Source organism: Sciurus vulgaris (genome assembly GCF_902686455.1).
Source record: "Sciurus vulgaris genome assembly, chromosome: 1".
Taxonomy (NCBI): domain Eukaryota; kingdom Metazoa; phylum Chordata; class Mammalia; order Rodentia; family Sciuridae; genus Sciurus; species Sciurus vulgaris.
In genome coordinates this window covers 51,578,772-51,595,643 of record NC_136461.1, presented here as the reverse complement: position 1 = coordinate 51,595,643, position 16,872 = coordinate 51,578,772, and the positions used below count along the sequence as shown (strand labels likewise).

Sequence of the window (16,872 nt, the reverse complement as noted above, 5' to 3'; positions counted from 1 at the left end):
AAGAAAAAAGACACACACACACACACACATAGAATTTTAAAAGTCAAATTTGGTGAAGATGCTGATGGAATCAAATATTAGTGAAAGCTTTGAGGGCAGCAATTTGACAAAGGATATCAAAAGCTTTAAAAATGTGTCCAGCAACTCCACTTCTAAGAATGTAGTCTACAGAAATAATTTCAAATGTGCCCAAAGATTTATCCAATATGGTGTTCACCACAATTGAACTTCTAAGAAGTGAGAAGCCCACAATCTGCAATTTATTGAGTGAATACAAGCAAAAACCTGTCAGGTAAAAATGAAGCTAACAAAAACTGTGTGATGTAGGTACTATCCGTACACCAACTTAACAGAAGGGAAAACCAAGACAACCAAGACATGGCAAAGTCCAGCAAGGTGGCTAAGGTCACACTGTGCAAATATTGCAACTGGGATTTGAACATCTGCTAGTGCACGCCCTTCAAATTCGAGGTGTTGGTGGGGAGCCCAGGATGAGCCAGGTGACAGAGAGGAACGAATAGAGGCAGAAGGGGTCACAATTCATAGAATTTGAATACCTTATCTGTTGCCTTTGTTAATTACTTCTGCTTCCTGCTTCTAATTGCAAAAGCAAATTTCTAAAATATGGTGTCGCATCAATCCCCGCTTCCTCCAGCCTACAGTGCCTAATGTTCTAGTACTTCCACTTTTCTCTCCCTATCCACCGTGGCATTTTATGGAATGGTAATGGTGATCAGGCAGGTTGCTGGTCTTGACCTCAGTTGGTTTATTCTCTTTCTTAACTCTGGGCGCATTCAGGCCCTTTCTAGAATTATTTATAGATGTAGCTTATCACCTTTACTAAGCTGAAAGTTCCTAAAGCAAAAAAAAAAAAAAAAAAAAAAAAAACACTTTTGTTCAACTTTGATGAATGGCAGCCAGTATGCAATACGTACTCCATAAAAATTCATCAGCTTGCACTCAGGAAAAAATATGAAATTGCCAGGCATGGTGGCGCTCGCCTGTTAATCCCAGCAGCTTGGGAGACTGAGACAGGAGGATCACGAGTTCGAAGCCAGTCTCAACAACTTAGCCAGGCACTTAGCAACTTACAGACCCTTAGCAATTTACAGACCCTGTCTGTAAATAAAATATTTAAAAGGGCTGGGTATGTGGCTCAGTGGTTAAGCACCCCTGGGATCAATCCTCAGTACCAAGAAAAAAGGAAGTTAACATACTCACTGACCTCAGCTGATGTCGATTTCATTGGTGTGAATCAACTTGTATAATAGGAACCCCGGTATGTTAAAAAATTGTAAAATTGTATTTGCATAGGAAAATCTGGAAAGATAATCAAGTAACAACTGCATTTCTTGAGACAATTGGAACATACTAACATTGATTTTTTTTTCCTTATCTGTAATTTCCCACTTGATTTTTTTTCAATGAACAGGAATTACTCATGAAATGATTTTTTTTTTAAGTTATAAGAAGTCTTTATAAGTTAGGAAAGTCTGTACCTGCCTCAGTCTCTGTAGTCAGATGTGAGTCCAATTTCCCAACATGCTGAGAGACTGACAGAGAATCATTGCCCTTGAAATGGGTTTGCATAATATAAAAAATCAGGGTCTCCTCTCACTCAGTGAGAGTGTTAACATTCGTGGGAGTCCCCATGCCTGCTCGGAGCGGAGGGAGAGTCCTGTGACATCGTGTCTGCCTTGCATTGAATTCAATCACTTGTAGAAAATGTGCCCGGTAATGGGGATATTACACAGGGTGGTATTATGGAAAATTCTAATTGGTACCAAAGTAATTCTTACTAGAGTGGACTATAAAACCTTCAGTGCCGTTCAAACTAATCACCCCTGTGGCATTCTGAGCAAATGCAGGTTAATGGTGATGATCTTAATTTTTTTATTAATTAAATTAAGTGTATGATCTGACAGTATAAGCCCATTGCCGGCATTCATCACACTGATAATAAATGACTTGAGTCCTCAGCACTTTTGGCTTCACTGGAGCCCGGAACTCCTCTACCCACCAGTAATGATCTAAGACAGATCTTCAGGAGGCTCACGAGAGCCCAGAGACAACAAATAATGAGTCTGTGTGCCAGAGACTGGGGTGACCCCACAGCAGAAAGGCCTCACTGGTCTTCGAGAACCTCCAGACTCAGCTGCAATTGCTCAGCCTACTGGTCTCTGCCTCCACATCTTGGGTTTCTCCTTAGCAAATGATTTTTCATAGTACTTAAAGGTATTGTCTAGTTGGATTATCTAATTAAATTTATTTGGTCACAGAACTCTATTAACATCCTGCAGAGCACAGTTCAGCAACAGACTGCCCCCTTATAGCCTTATAGCCTGATGATCAGATAAAAAATTAACATGGAAATAATTTCCTGATTCTCCTTAAGTGCTGACATATTAAGATGGAAATCAACCTGTGATTATGACTAAATCTCTAATAAAAATAAGGAATTGTAGGATTTCAGATTTGGAGGTGACCTTTGATATCATGTCTTAACCCTCAGGTCACTACAGGGATTCACTCCACAGTATCCACCATGTATATGCTGCCATCACAGCTTGGACACCTCAAAAGGCAGGAAGCTCGGCAACTCACAGCATAGCGGAGTGAGTTATGATCAAATGTCTTCTTTGGTTGAGCTTAAATCTGCTTCTTGGAGGGTCTAGATCTCATCCTAGCATAACAGAAACATCTACTCTCTCATTTGTACATACTGTTACTTATACCGTTAGTCAATGTGTATCAGGATCAGGAATCTTACATCTACACTCAAAACTATAACAGAATAAATAAGAAAAGTGGTCTTGGAATAACTAGGAGAAGAGGGGAAATGAAAATAAACTTACAACTGTGCTATAGAAATAATAGAAACCTTTTAGCTGCAATTCCAAAATCCAGTACCTTCTGAAAACAAAGGCAATTTTCATAAGTTTGGCATCAACTCATTTCACAGAAATGTAGTCTTTATTCCACTTAGTATGAGTATTATACATTTGGTTAGATAAATATAAATGCATTTCCTCAGATTTCACTGGGAGTATGATACAACTAACAGTTATCAAAGCATATCACTTTTCCAAAATCAGACAAAGTCGAATTTCTGACACACGTCCTTGTCCTGGGAAGGCTTTTGGCTGAGGACGTGTGACCGTATCCTTTGCTATGCTCAACACTATTTTAGTTTCTTGACTACCTGAGGATTATCAACCACCCAAAAAGCTACCTCATTGATTCTTTTGCTGCACTTAAAGTTTCCAGACCAGTATTTGCCTTTTGTAAGGGCCAACCTATGAAGCCACTATAAACTTCATCAGAATAATCAAACGATAATCAAACGAGCTAATCGGTCATGCAGTCGGGCTTACCAAGAAGTGGTAACAGAACACATGGGGTCTGGTGGAGAACGGAAGGGAAGCAGCGTGGGGAAGTTGTGAGGATGGGAACTTGTAGAGAAGGTCTGCCTAGGGTGATAGGGTGGCGATGGTGGGGCTCGGTCAGCGGGGGCCGGTACTGGCGGAAGGGGCACTGACAGGGAAAAGGAAGGAGGCAGGGGAAGGAGGACCGGTACAGCCCAGGCCGGCCGTTCCCATTAGGATCGTGTGATGCTGACCGCCCTCCTACAGAAGCTGAATCATCACACTGGCCACATAGTACTCCTCGCCAGCTGGAGTCCAGGGGCTGGGAAGACGTCCCCGTCACTGGACAGGGAAATGAGGAGAGGGCAGCAGAGGCCCCAGTCTCAGTTCACACGTGTGCCCCCCTGGCTTTCTGTGTCCCCTCCTCCACTCCTACTGCCACCTCTGCTCCAGGACCCCACCCCTCCCCCGTTCAGTCTAAACAGCAGCAGCTTAGAAGGCCCACCCGTCCACACCGCCCTCCGCCCTAACTGGATTCCACTCACTCCACCTTTGATCATGCTGGGTTTTTTCCCCCTTCGGAGCACTATCACAATTTGTTAAGTATTTATTTAAAGATCAACAGAAACATTGTTTTGAATATTTCAAGTTCAATTTCTATCCAGTTGTGCCTAATCTCATGTATTTATTTGAAGACTGCATTTCCCCCTAGATTATAATTTGATAACTACCCCCTAAAAGCAGATTCTTGGCAAATATCTGCCCGACACATCACTGTTGGACACTGAGATCTTTCAGGAAGGATAGATTTCAAAACCTTCATCGCACCACTCTGAACGAGGTTCTATAGATGAAACCAAGGAGATTCATGTTTGCAGCCTGGAATTCTGCAGCGCACACTCTGCACAGTTGTGTGTAGCAATCCTGCTCAGAAACTCCTCATTCTAAACCGCTTCAGAATGGCCTTGTCTCCAGAGGAAGAGGATCTCTCTGTTTCTCTTCCCACTTTTGATGACCATGGCTGGAGGGATTAATAATGAGCAGAAAGTCCAATTAGCCTCGCCCATCACATCAGTCCTGGAACTAAATCTTGCTTCTTTTAGAGTCCTAAGAAAAGACTTTTCTGTTTGTGTGTCATGTTAATAATTAATTGATTGGTTAACCAATTAACTAGTTCCTATAAGGGTGTCTTGTCCTCCTTTGTTCCCCCTGTGTGTCCTGGTCAGGGTCAGTGGCCGTGCTCACATACATTATTATGTTGACCTCAAAGACCCTGAATGAGGGAGCATTGGAAATGTGCACATGAGAAGATCTTTTGCTGAGGAAGCTGCTCATGTTGTACCTGTGGAGAGCAGAATTTTCTGAGGTACACATGAAAACTGGTTGGGCACTGATGGAAAGTGTACCGTGGAGCCTGCTTACACCAGAGGGTGAGTCCAGGCTCCACCTCTGAGGAGCTCCCAGTGGGTGTTCAGCAGGCAGGAGTCTCAGAGGAGGAGATGTGGGATGGATGAGAAGCAGCGAGCCTGCGCAGGGCCCTCGTGACTGCAGACGGGGAGCAGAGGCAGGAGGCCAGGCAAGCGAGGAAACACCGGCCCTTCAGGAGGGTGCTCGTGGGAACCCCTCCGTGTTGTGAGAGCTCACAAGATCCCGCAGGGACCCTTGATACTGGAAGTTTTCACCCGATATTTGGACCAACTTATTCTGCTTGCTACTTGGGTACCACGGCTGTCAATTCTAACCCTAACTCAACTCTGGTGCAACCCATTCCTTTGCAAGATGCAGAGCTGGGTCAATGGCTTTCTGTCTTTGACAACCCAACCCTGAACAGCAGCTGGGCTGACTCACAGGCCTCTTGACTTTCATTCACTCCACTTGTGCTACTTTTTAAAATCACACATGCCCTAGAACTCAGGTCACCCCAAACTCGGCAAGTCTACTCCTAGGTAAATACCCAACTGAAAACTAAAAATTCACCAAAGACATACAAGAATTAAAATAGCTCCAAAAGGAACCACCTAAATGCCCAGTAGCAGCTAAATGAGTAAATTGTTTGTAGTATATTTATACAGTGGAATAGCATACAGCACTGAAAAGGAATAAGTCCTATAAAGAACGAGTTCTGTAGACTCCATGTAGAGTAAAATAAACCTGATGCAAGGAAAACACCCTGCATAATTCCATTTTAGTTTTACACTAAAAATCAGGAAAAATTAATGAATGTGTTAGAAATCAGGATAGCACTACCTCCTTAGAAGGGCAATAACTAGAAGAAAGCAATAGAAGCTTCTGGGATTCTGGGTGCTGATTACATGAGTAGCTCACTTCATTAAAAGTCTGTATTTATGATTTGTTTGCTTTTCTGTATGATGTTATATTTCAGTACAATAGTTTTATTGTCTACCTCTGCCTAAATTGTCTTTAAAAGCTACAGCTGCCTAAATTTCATCCCCATATGTTGTGACCTGGGGTGAGGTCCAGTGGCCTGTAGTTTCTGAAGATTCTTGGATGATTCTAATATACATCCAGGTCTGGGAATCATGGACTAAGATCTCTCCTAGGTTTAGATTTCCAAAATCTAATCTTCTTATTTGCATAACGAGTTTACTCTTGCTTTTCTTTTTTTTTTAGTTAAAATAGAAATGAAGCAGCTCCTACAGTCCTGTGTGCCAGGCATTTCCACGCACCTGAAATGAACTGAGGTCGGAAAGGCATCCACTCTTTGGGACTATCTGTGTCGGTAGTTGATTATCACAGGTATTTGTTCTTCAGAACTTCAGGAATCCTAAAATAATTAATTCATCCAACTAGTCAACAAGTAGTTACTGAATCCTTTTTATAAGAAAAGCTAACAGTAGCTAACTTTTATGAAGCATGCCCCTGGGCCCAGCACACACCTATATTCTGTGAGTGTGTTCTGTCATTTAAACTCAGGAAAGGGTAAGTGCACAGACTCAGGACGCTGGGTACTGGTGTTGAAACTCTAGTTTTGCAACCTCGTCATATGATTTTGGGAAAAATACTTTGCCTTGCTGTGACTCAGTTTCCTCATCTGTAATTTGGGGATAGATTCTTGAAGTTGGGGTGACTAGTAAATGATGTTTGTCCCCTACAAGTGCCACTTACCATAATGTGCCACATATGCATTAGCCATCACAAAGTTCCTCTGAGTTGGCTATGGTAAAAGTGCAGATTTTATAATCCTGGAAACCAAGCCTAAGAAAGTTCTATTCCTTGTCTTGAACTATGCTGCTAAAAAACAGCAAGGTCAGGATTCCTAGCCAGGTGGCCTGATCGCAGCACTTGGGCACTTTGGTCTGGTGCTGACACATTCCACCCTTGGCCAGTGTTTGGCTGACACAGGGTTTGAATATCTGATGAGAAGATTCTACTGAAGAGATCTTTGAAGAGCAAGGAGAGCCAGAATATGTCATGCACCAACTCAGAGTGACAAGCCCAGCCTCCTGCAAACTGGAAGGCGAGCGCCACCCAATCGAGCCATTTTTCTCAAGATAGAAGGAAATGGGTAACTTTTTTCACTGCCTGAAGTTAAAAATACCTTTTAAAAATGAGTTTGTCGGTTCTTGTTGCATAACACTGAGTGGTATTTATAGGACGTGAAAATGAATATGAAAACTCATATTTTGATTCATGGCATCTCAGAAGTGGTGCTTTTCATTAATAACTCTGACTTGAATCTTTCCTTCCAAATTATTGTAATTTTATACCAAATTCTACAATTTTTTTTTTCTGACCGGAGGTGGGGGATGGAGAGAAGAGGGGCAGGGCCAAGGAGGACGCACGTTCCCAAAGACACTTGCGTTGCCAGTTTCTGAAGCAATTCCATGTGTTCCTTGTGGTAGCCCGAGAGCAGCCAGCAGGTAACCGGCAAGGCGGGTCAGTTGGTCCCCTAATGTTGAATATGGCTAATTGGACAGATATAGATTGCATTCTTCTTGAGTTAATTTTATATAAACGGTTTCATTGAAACACTATCTCTCAGCAAAAATTAGGCACTAATAGGCAAAACTATGAACCTAAAATTTCTATTACATCGATTCCAAAATAATTCGGTTGGTCAATACATTATGAATTTCTCTTCCCACATGAATACCAAGTGCTACTGTGATTCTGTTCATTTCTACAGGATGGTTGCATTTGTACCAGGAAATGTAGTTTGTTTTGCCAAGTATTAAGATGATTGATTATATTTCTTTTATTAGATACTTAGGTTTCCCTTGCTTTCTTATATATTGCTTAAAAATAAACCCACTTTTATAGACCTCCTGCCGCCCCAAAGGTCCTGTTCAGCCCAGGGAAAGTTTCTTGCTGATCAGATTTCCCCTGTTCTTTTCTTTGAACAAACACTGAAGGCTTTCAGTAGCTGCCCAAGATATTGCTTTAAAAAACCCTGAAGGCAGTTTGAAAGGCCTCCAAAAAAGCATGACATTCAATCAAAGTTCAGTAAGGAAAGTTTTAATGAATAAACTCAGTAAATTAGAAAGCACTGCGGCAGAGTGATTAACTCTCATTTGTGCATTAGTGTTGAAATTAATTAAAATGTCTGAGCCCTGGGAGGCAGGCTACCTCGTCAGGACCTGGCTCTGCCCTCCGAGTCTGTCTGGATCCAGGAGTGGTTCATCTTACACAGATGAGAGGGGATGAAAGGGAAAGAACAGTGGGGACAAGTGTGTTTTCAGTGGTGCTTAGCAGCGGGGAGCCCGGGCGACCAGAGAGCAGGGCCATTGCAGTGTAACACGGCCGCCCGTGCACACGCCCTGCAGCTGCGTGGACAGGACTCTGCACACGCGATCCTGCCCTCTCCCAGGGACTGGAGGCCGCCTATAGTCACTTCTCTGCCAGGCAGAATGGCGCAGTCGGCTCCCTTCAAGATCACTCACACATCAGCCGTTTCCAGACTCTTTTTAAACCTGCTTGCCACCAAAAGCCTTCATGCGGTGTCGTGTAAAGGTGGGTTTGGTGCCCTGGTGGATTTCCCTCAGATCAACTCCGTAGAAGCTATGAAAGTAGAATTGCCTCCAACAGACTCTCAGACACACAACAATGAATTTATTGTTACATTCCCTTGACGATGTGCAGAACAGAAACCATCTTTTCGACAAACCCCAAATATTCCATTCCCACTAGGTTTTTAAATATCTCCTAAGCTCGATTTCTTTCCAGAACTATGGGTCTGTGGATCTTCTTATAGAAACCCATTACTGTGTAGCTGTTTAACAAACCCATGCCTGCTTAAAATTATAAATGACAGCCCATTTCAGAAAGAGAAAAGTCCTTTCTGACAGGAAAACAATCTCAGTTGGTTCTCCTTGGATAGCAAATGGACTCCTGTCAGGTTGGGCTGTTTCCAAAATTGTGGAGTCACACACTACCATTCCTACTGCAGGGATCCAAATCAAGGGATTCGAAGAAAGCAGTGGCCACCTGCAAGTCTGAATTATTTCCACTGGGAGAAAATTATCATGATCTGCTACAGATCCATGTTCATAACTTTAAAAACTGTCTGTCTTCCTTATTTTTTGCTCTATAGATTTCTTGTCAGCCACAATGTCAGAGGTCACTGCCAGAGTGTCCCTTTGGTACCCATTAACTATAACCAGCAAACTTGTTCACTATTGATCCACTATGTCTAAGTATCTATTATGGTGGATATAAAAGGTGGCTTCACATCTTTCTAAACAGATAATTCATAAAGGCCAAGGGGTCATGGCTCGTGATATATTATTCTTTCACCGTATCTGTGACTGAATGGAAAGAGAGAGAGAGGAGGAGAAGAGGGTACTAAGGGTCACGAGTGTTAGACTAGAGAGGTAGAAAGTTGTGCGTCAATTGGACACATTAACATCCATATAAATAATAAGAGGCATTAATAATATTTGTTCATGACCTCATTATCGATTCATCCTACTCAGAAGCAGAGGTTCCTAGAGTGGATGAAGACAGAGCCGATTTTTTACCACCGAAGTTCAGTTGAGGTTGAACTCTAAAATGGAAGCCAACTAAAGACAGTAAAATATATTCTGGTAGCCGTATACTGGGTCCCAGGATTGATACTTTTTGCATGTAATGCATCATCTGGGAGCAAAGCAACTGTTCAAGGGAAAGAAGCCTCAGATAGGATCCCGTGTGAGGGATCCGCCGGCCCGACGGGCTCAGCACATCCCCCCTTCCCTTTGGGAATGTTTGATTGGTCATGTTGTTTCACCTCTGCTGGTTTATATTGAACATTCAGCAATATGCTGCAGAGGCCATTGGGAATGTTCCCCCACGTTCCCCTCCTAAAGTACAGCATCTCATTAGGAGAACAATAAGGCTCGGCGAGCCAGCCTGGCTCACCAGTTAGCTGACACTGGCCTCACTGAGTGCCGTTTATGGCCTTCTACCCACTGGAGAACCGGGAGATGGTGTGCTTTCTCAAGACTACGGTTTGGAGGAAAGTAAATTGAGATGAATCATGGTGAGATGAGATAGTTAAAATGTCATGCTCCATAAGTTTGAATGCATCCTTCAAGTTCTGAACAGTAAAACGCAACAGAACACTGAAGCAAGGAAACAAAGAAAAAGCAGACAACTAACAATACCCATCCTCCTTCCTGGACCAGGAGGCTTGGCATGGGGGAGGACCAAAGAGCCTCTCTCAGAGCCAGCCCGGAGGCGCACCTGTGGGCATAGGCCCATGTGCCCCCCAACACACGCACCTTCCAGATTTTGTTTTCCCTTTATCATTGGACTTCATCATAGCCTTAAAAAAGAAAAAAAAAAATCTATTGTGGCTGAAGAGATGACACATGAAAATCGTAAGATTTCAGAAACAAACAATAAGCCGCTAATGTTATCTCTGTTTACAAATGGTAACCAGTCCCTAGAAAGATTACACAGCATCCCCATTGAAAGTGAACCAGCAGTGGTGTGCTGTCAGGATCGGGATGGTCCTTTCTGGCTAAAGGAAAAGATTGGAGGAAGGCTGGGGGAAGGCCCGGGCAGAGGTGGGAGCTGCAGAATTGCTTTGCTGATTTCTCTCTGCAGGACCCCATTCACCCCAGTCTCTACCAACTCCATCACTCTTTAAGTTAAAACATCCTAAAAGAAGCCCAAGAATGACCTATTTCCTGGAAGTGACCAATCTACGTTAAAAGTCCGACCCTGGGAATAGCTTTTTCTTCTTTATGTGAAACCCCAGTAATTGGGACAACCACGGTCTTGAGGGAATCTCCCTTTAGTGTTTGTGGCTCTTGACCTTTTTGTGAATCGAGGACCCTTTTGAGAATATAACAAAAACTGTAATCCCTCTCTTGTGGAAAGTGTTGATACACACAAAACTTTGCATCTGTCTTAAGGATTCCTAGTACTCCTGAAGTGGCCACACTTAAGAACCCCATTCTAGATAAGTTAAAAACAAACAAACAAAAAAAAAAAAAAAAAAAAAAAAAAAAACAGATAAGCATTGATAGAATCTTCTTCAGTTCAATCAAGAAAAAAAAAAAAAAAAAAAATCAAGTTTAGAGATGAGCCAGCCATCGTAAACTTCAGACACCACATAATACTGTCCTTAGTAAGATCCCGTGTCATATTAGTGGTCTCTATGGGCATCTCTATTCTTCATAATAACTTTTATTTTTATTTAATGTTTGGTGATGTTGTAAAAAGTGACTACTGTTTCAAAATGTGACCTCAGTGAGGCTTAAAAGCTACTGAATCAGATGAGATATTAAAGTGTTCAATATAATGTATGACTTAAAGCTATGTTTTTAAAACTTTAATAGGAAATGTCTGACTCTTAGATCACTGTTTCTGAAGTCTGGCAGACAGAAACATGTCTTTGAAAAAGATTTAATTTATATACCAAACAGGGATCCAGCAGATAGAAATAGTGCCTTTCCTCTTTACCTTCTGCAAATCTGAACCTTTGCTTTGTGCAAACCTCACCCCCAGCAATATTCTAACATTTTTACTCATACAATTTTTTTCCCAAAACTCTTTCAGGTATTGTGCTAGATGGTAGGATACTGAAATAAACAGTAGTCTCCTGGACTGAAATGAACAGGAGTCTCGTGGGTGTACACACCCACATGGCCGCAGGTGGCACATTCCTTCCCTTCTCCACCCCGACTGGACCCCGTCTTTGATCAGGTACCTCCCCTCCTCTGACTCAGCAGTGTGACTAAGGTGGAGTTGATCCTTACCGGTCTGAGCCAATCATGGTAGTCTTACATACCCTCTTGCCTGTGATTGGTTCAGGCCTCCTGGCTTCAGCCAATTATTGTTTGATTGGTGATGGTAACTGGTCCAGAGATGGGCATGGGACCTCAACTGTCCTCATCATACCAAAGGGAAGGACATCCAGAAGGAAAATTCTTTCTTGCCCCTCTGTACCTGTCATCCCAATTGCTATTAGCCACTGTCTTGTGACCATTGAGGAGGCTAGCCTGAGGACAAAGTTAAGATATCCAGAAGAGCAGATCCGGGAGAATTATAGAAACCAAGGCTGACACCCTGATGGTGCCACATCTGAAGCCCACTCCACCTGCAAATGCCATATGTGAAGTAGACCTACTAGTCTAACCCTTACTCCAGTAGGGATTTTTGTCCTATGCAGTCCTCAAACTTCCTCACTGTCCTCCAACTCCTTACCGAGTGAGAGCACCCCTGGCAGGCTCTGGGAACCTTCTCAAAGCACCGGAAACCATTATTCCTAAGGAAACTTTCTGAAAGAAGAGACATTTGGGCTGAGGTTTGAGGGTGGAGTAGGAGGTAGCAGGGCAGACGTGGAAGGGCAGGGTGTTTGTTCTAAAGAGAAAAGCAAGGAAGTGCAGGGTGCATCTGCCCGCAGGGTGTTAGGGAGATGGGAGAGGGCAGGTGGCCGAGGCCCAGATCATGAAGGGCCCCATACTCTACGTCAACGTGGATTTCCTACCATAGTAATTGGGTGCCATTGACGGATGTTAGGTTCTGAAATAACATGATTGGTGCTACATTTTAGACACATTGCTGATGGCAAGTGTGGAAGGTGAATTGGAGAGTAAAGTTCTGGAGACAGGGAGAGCATTTCAGTCTCAGGCAGCTTCTCCGAACAAGAAACAGCCCTGGGTGGTACAGGGAAAGTACCGGTGAAGACCTGTACAGAGCAGTCTCTGTTGGTCAAACACTGTAAGAAGATCAGGCCAGTGAATACTGACTGGGCGATCGTGACCCAGAACACAGGGTCACAAATGAGCCCCTTACTTGCTGTGTGGGCTTAGGCTAGCTGCTTACTTCTCTGAGATTCCATCTCTTTGTCTATAAAGTGAGGATCCTAATAACTACCTTGCATTGTTTGGGTAAAAAAAATAACACTTTTAGGAGAACATTAAGCACAAAAAATGGTAGAGACTAAACTAACGACTCACTCAGGACAACTGAGTAACTGACAAGAAGAATAATTTTTTCTGTTTATGCCAAATAGGTGGTTGTCGATTTGAAAACAGCAGACCCAGTGCTTTGGAAAATGTAACCACCAGTGAACAAATTAGCCCCAATACCTTCTGACCCCAATACCTTCTGACCTAAATTTCTTTTTTGCTTCTTTTCTTTCTTTCTTATTTCCCCACCCCCAGGATAGATTCACCCTCGGGGATTACAGAAGCTTTCGCTCAATCATTTATGAAACAACATTTTGCAGCCCTACGGATATGGCTTTCCATTCTTGGTGCTCCTGAGGAAGTATTATTGTAAACTGATCTGGAATGAATTGATCTGGAATTTTCCACATGACACCCACAAAGTGCTTAGGAGATTAGGTTTGGCCCATGTGCAAAGGATGCTGCCCAGTGGTTTGTGCAACCTACAAGCCAAGAAGCTAAGAAGACTCTCATCCGTGCCTCTTTCTTTAAACCAAGTCCTGGGTCCCCCGTGTTGATTATGCCCATTCAGGACTCAGAAGGAAGCAGGCAGAAGGAAAGGCTGCAGTGGGGCAGCAGGGAGCCAGTGCCAATCTTCAGATGCTTTCACGTCACCAGAAGGCTTGGAAGTTCAAGATGAAGTGGTTGAGAGCTTTACCATCAGATACTTCTAGTTTTGAGGTGTGGGTTGCTCACTTAGTAGCTGTGTGACTTGGGCAAATGATTTAACCTCTCTGAGATGTGGCTTATCTAACTTGTAAAAATGTGATATACCTTCCCCAATCTTATGAAGTGGGAGTATACCTATTCCCGGGAATATTATATTGGTTAAATAAAACACTCATGTAAAAGATGTACTCACCATAATATATGATATGTGATGAATAAATTAGTTATTATGCTTAATGGACATCAGTAATTTGGGGTCAAGTAGCCCTTTCTATCAGTCCTCTGATTTCCTTTTGGGGAATTACTTATCCTAATCAGGTGTAGTCCCTGTGCCCCCTAGCATGCTGTCACCTTGGCAGCAAAGGGTCACAGATTTTCCTCCCATCACCTAGTAAGCCATGAGGTGAGCATGTGTTCTGTGCTCAGCCAGTCAGAGTCTCGCTCCTGGGACTCCGAATCAGGGACAGAGTCGGGGTGGAGAAAGCAGTGGACAGGGCCTGAGGAAGACACCTTCCCTTCATCCGGGTGCTTCTCTGCCACTCCTGCAAAGCCTCCCTTGACTTAGACCCAAAGGAGTCCAGTTTCTGTTACTTGCAACCAAAGAAGTGGAGTATTTTTACTTCTGGACTCTAAGAAACAGCATTTCCTTTCTCAGCTGCTTCACTTGTTCACTCCAAGGCACACCCTGCCCATGGCCCTACCTAGAATGTTCTCTGGACACAGCCTCAACTGCTACAGCTTCTTGCGTGTCTGCAAGATTCCTTTTCTACTTGGATGCCCATATCCAACCCTCAGCCTCCAGCAGGCAAATGCCAACCCGTTATTCAAGCCCCAACCCAAGTGTTGCTTGCTTGGGAGACTTTCAAGGACCACCTACCACTGACCCAGCAGCTCCTCCTCTGCCTTCACTGAAGCAGCCACTACACACACCACATGGCGCTCGAGTTCGGTTACTTGCTGCTCTCTAGATAGCATGCTCTGGGAATGGTCTCGTGCAGCTTTGTATCTCTAGTACGTGGTTCAGAGGAAGGACGCAAAGCATTTCTGTTGAATTAACTGGTGAATGGATGATAGTTCTTATAAACCTATGAATCGTGCAATCTCGTGGGCAAGCATTTATATTTGAGGCATGTTGGATCATTTGGAAACAGTAAGCCAATTCGGCACGCCACCCAGTTCTTTCAGTAGTGGTGAGCTGTCTATTCTTGTTGTAGTTATCCAAATTGACTATCTGGATTGAACCACAAACCTTGAAATTGTTGTTTCAGTGTCTTCTTTGAGAGTTACACAACACCATGGTTACAAAACCACAGGTTCTAATCGCATGCCAACCACCAAACAGATATTAGTTCATTTAATCCTCATACTCCTTCTATGAAGTAGATGTTGCTATTCTTCCCATTTCACAGATGAGGAAACCAAAGCACCATCATGTGGGATGCAAGTGGAAGAGCTGAGTTTCCCACCTCGGCTGAGCTCTTCCATCCAGTGCCACCTGCTTGATGTCCCTGAGGATCGAGCAGACTCTCAGCCCATTCTCTCAGCCCTTAGTCCAGTTCCACATCTAGGGGTGTGATAGTGGCAGCCACAATCTGTTCTTGTAAGAGATATTGACAATGGGTGCAGAACATGAACAAAGGAGCTGGCTTTTCAGCTCAGCAGCAGTGAGGTGGTAAAGAAGAAGGAGGGGAATCCTTCCATACTTGATCTTTCTGAGCCACCGAGGTACCCAGACCATGGTGTCAGGAGTAATCATATTATTTATTGGCCCTGGCTAAATTCACCAAAATGGATTTGGTAGGTTGTAGAGGGCAGTAATTATGTGAAGTTTTGAAGTTTTGAATGTGAGACCTGGCTCAGCCAACTGCTGTTGTGTATGTGGCCTTACACAAATTATTTAATCACTGGGTGACTCAGTTTCCTTATCTGTAAAGTGGGACCTAATGAAAGTCTTCAGGTCATAGGTTGGTTTTAAAAATTAAATGAGATGATTACATGGAAATTACTTGCCTGGCACCTACTAGTGATAATCGTATATAAATATTATACAAAAAGTTTGTGTTAATTCTGGGAAACTTGGTGACCAATGGCCCTTTGGGTCTTTTAGGGAGCAATAGGAAGAAAACAGGTAGTGGTAAGAAGAGAGCATCCCATCCACTTTGCCAAGGACAGCACAGGTCTTAAGAATTAACACCCCTGCCTTGAGTCCGGCTATAAGGCACCCCACTCCACAGAACCCCAGTGGGTGTGAACCAACACGGGACGTGGGGTTTCCACACTTGATTATCAGGGCTGTGGCTTTGTCTGTACATCAAACCCAATTTCCTTTTCAAATACTGTTTTTCTCCTTTAAATTTCCAATTAATTTAAAAAAAAAAAAAAACACTTCAATACAGAGTTTGGTCAGGAAGGCTTATTTTCTTACTAACGCCTTTTGCCAAAGCGCTATATTTTTCACAATTCCTGAACTGTGAGCTGTGACTGCCAGGGTCTGGGGCCTGGAGTCTATCAGGACCCAGGATCCCTGGGTCGTGGGGTTGGGGAGGTAGGTTCAAGCCAACCTGTCCACCTCAGCTTCCAGCTTCGCACATTCCAGATTTAGACACAGAGAACCTTCAAGTGCTTCCTGAAGGAGCCAGACCTCATCACAAAGCTCTCCATCACCTGCAAAACAAATGTTTCAAATAATGTGGACTTTAAAAGTAAATACATGCTCTTGATGCCTCTATCTGTCTCAGTCTTTAATAACCACAGTTTTCATGGCCCACAAATTAGAAGCATTCTCTGAGAGATCTCTGGGTTGGAAATTGGGAGAGAAGTGACTATAGGTATGCGAAGGCATTACTGTTCTCTGGGAGCCCCGCACACACTTAAAACAGGCTAACAAACACCTTCTGCACCGGATGGGATCCGATAGAATGACATCCCCTCTGCTGCTGTCCTCTCTGTTCTCAGTACTGAACACTGAGGCATGAGACCAGGGTGCTGAACAGCATTCTCAAAAGGCAAATCCCACAGGATGTGGGAACCTCTTGGGACGGTGTGGCTCTTGTCCCTGACATCAGTGTGAACTCCACCACTGAGATGTGGAACAACTTGTAACAATGAATGGAAATCTAGACTTAATATTGGAGCTGATAACCACGGAAATTGCCAAAGGCATGAAATGTAGTGTGGACAGTCGCCCAAGGGACTCTGAAGAAATGCAGATGACCAAAAAGTACTATCTTGAGAAGCCCCCTTCTTACCCCACTGTGTTATTTGAGGTTGAAATTTTAAATGACATTTCTCCTCCACCCAGCTCTTGAGTTGTCCCGAAAAGATTACAAAAAGGCAATCTCTAAAATGTGTGTGTTTCACACTGGGTGAACATGATTCTGCAGATTCTAATTAGGAAATGTTCCCCTGGTCCTCCTCCCGAGGGTGTGAGGGACAGGAGG

The 16,872-nt window shown here is 43.5% G+C and overlaps 1 long non-coding RNA gene across 2 annotated transcripts; it reads left to right on the top strand.

Moving 5' to 3' along the window:
- Positions 1-4,579: 4,579 nt before the first annotated feature.
- LOC306643982 lies at positions 4,580-14,495 on the top strand. 2 transcript variants are annotated; one of them, XR_013759136.1, is made up of 3 exons: positions 4,580-4,795; positions 6,006-6,122; positions 12,980-14,495. It is a non-coding gene; the product is annotated as an uncharacterized lncRNA (long non-coding RNA). The 2 variants fall into 2 exon arrangements; XR_013759137.1 differs by having other exon boundaries at positions 6,006-6,891; positions 12,980-13,094.
- Positions 14,496-16,872: the final 2,377 nt, after the last annotated feature.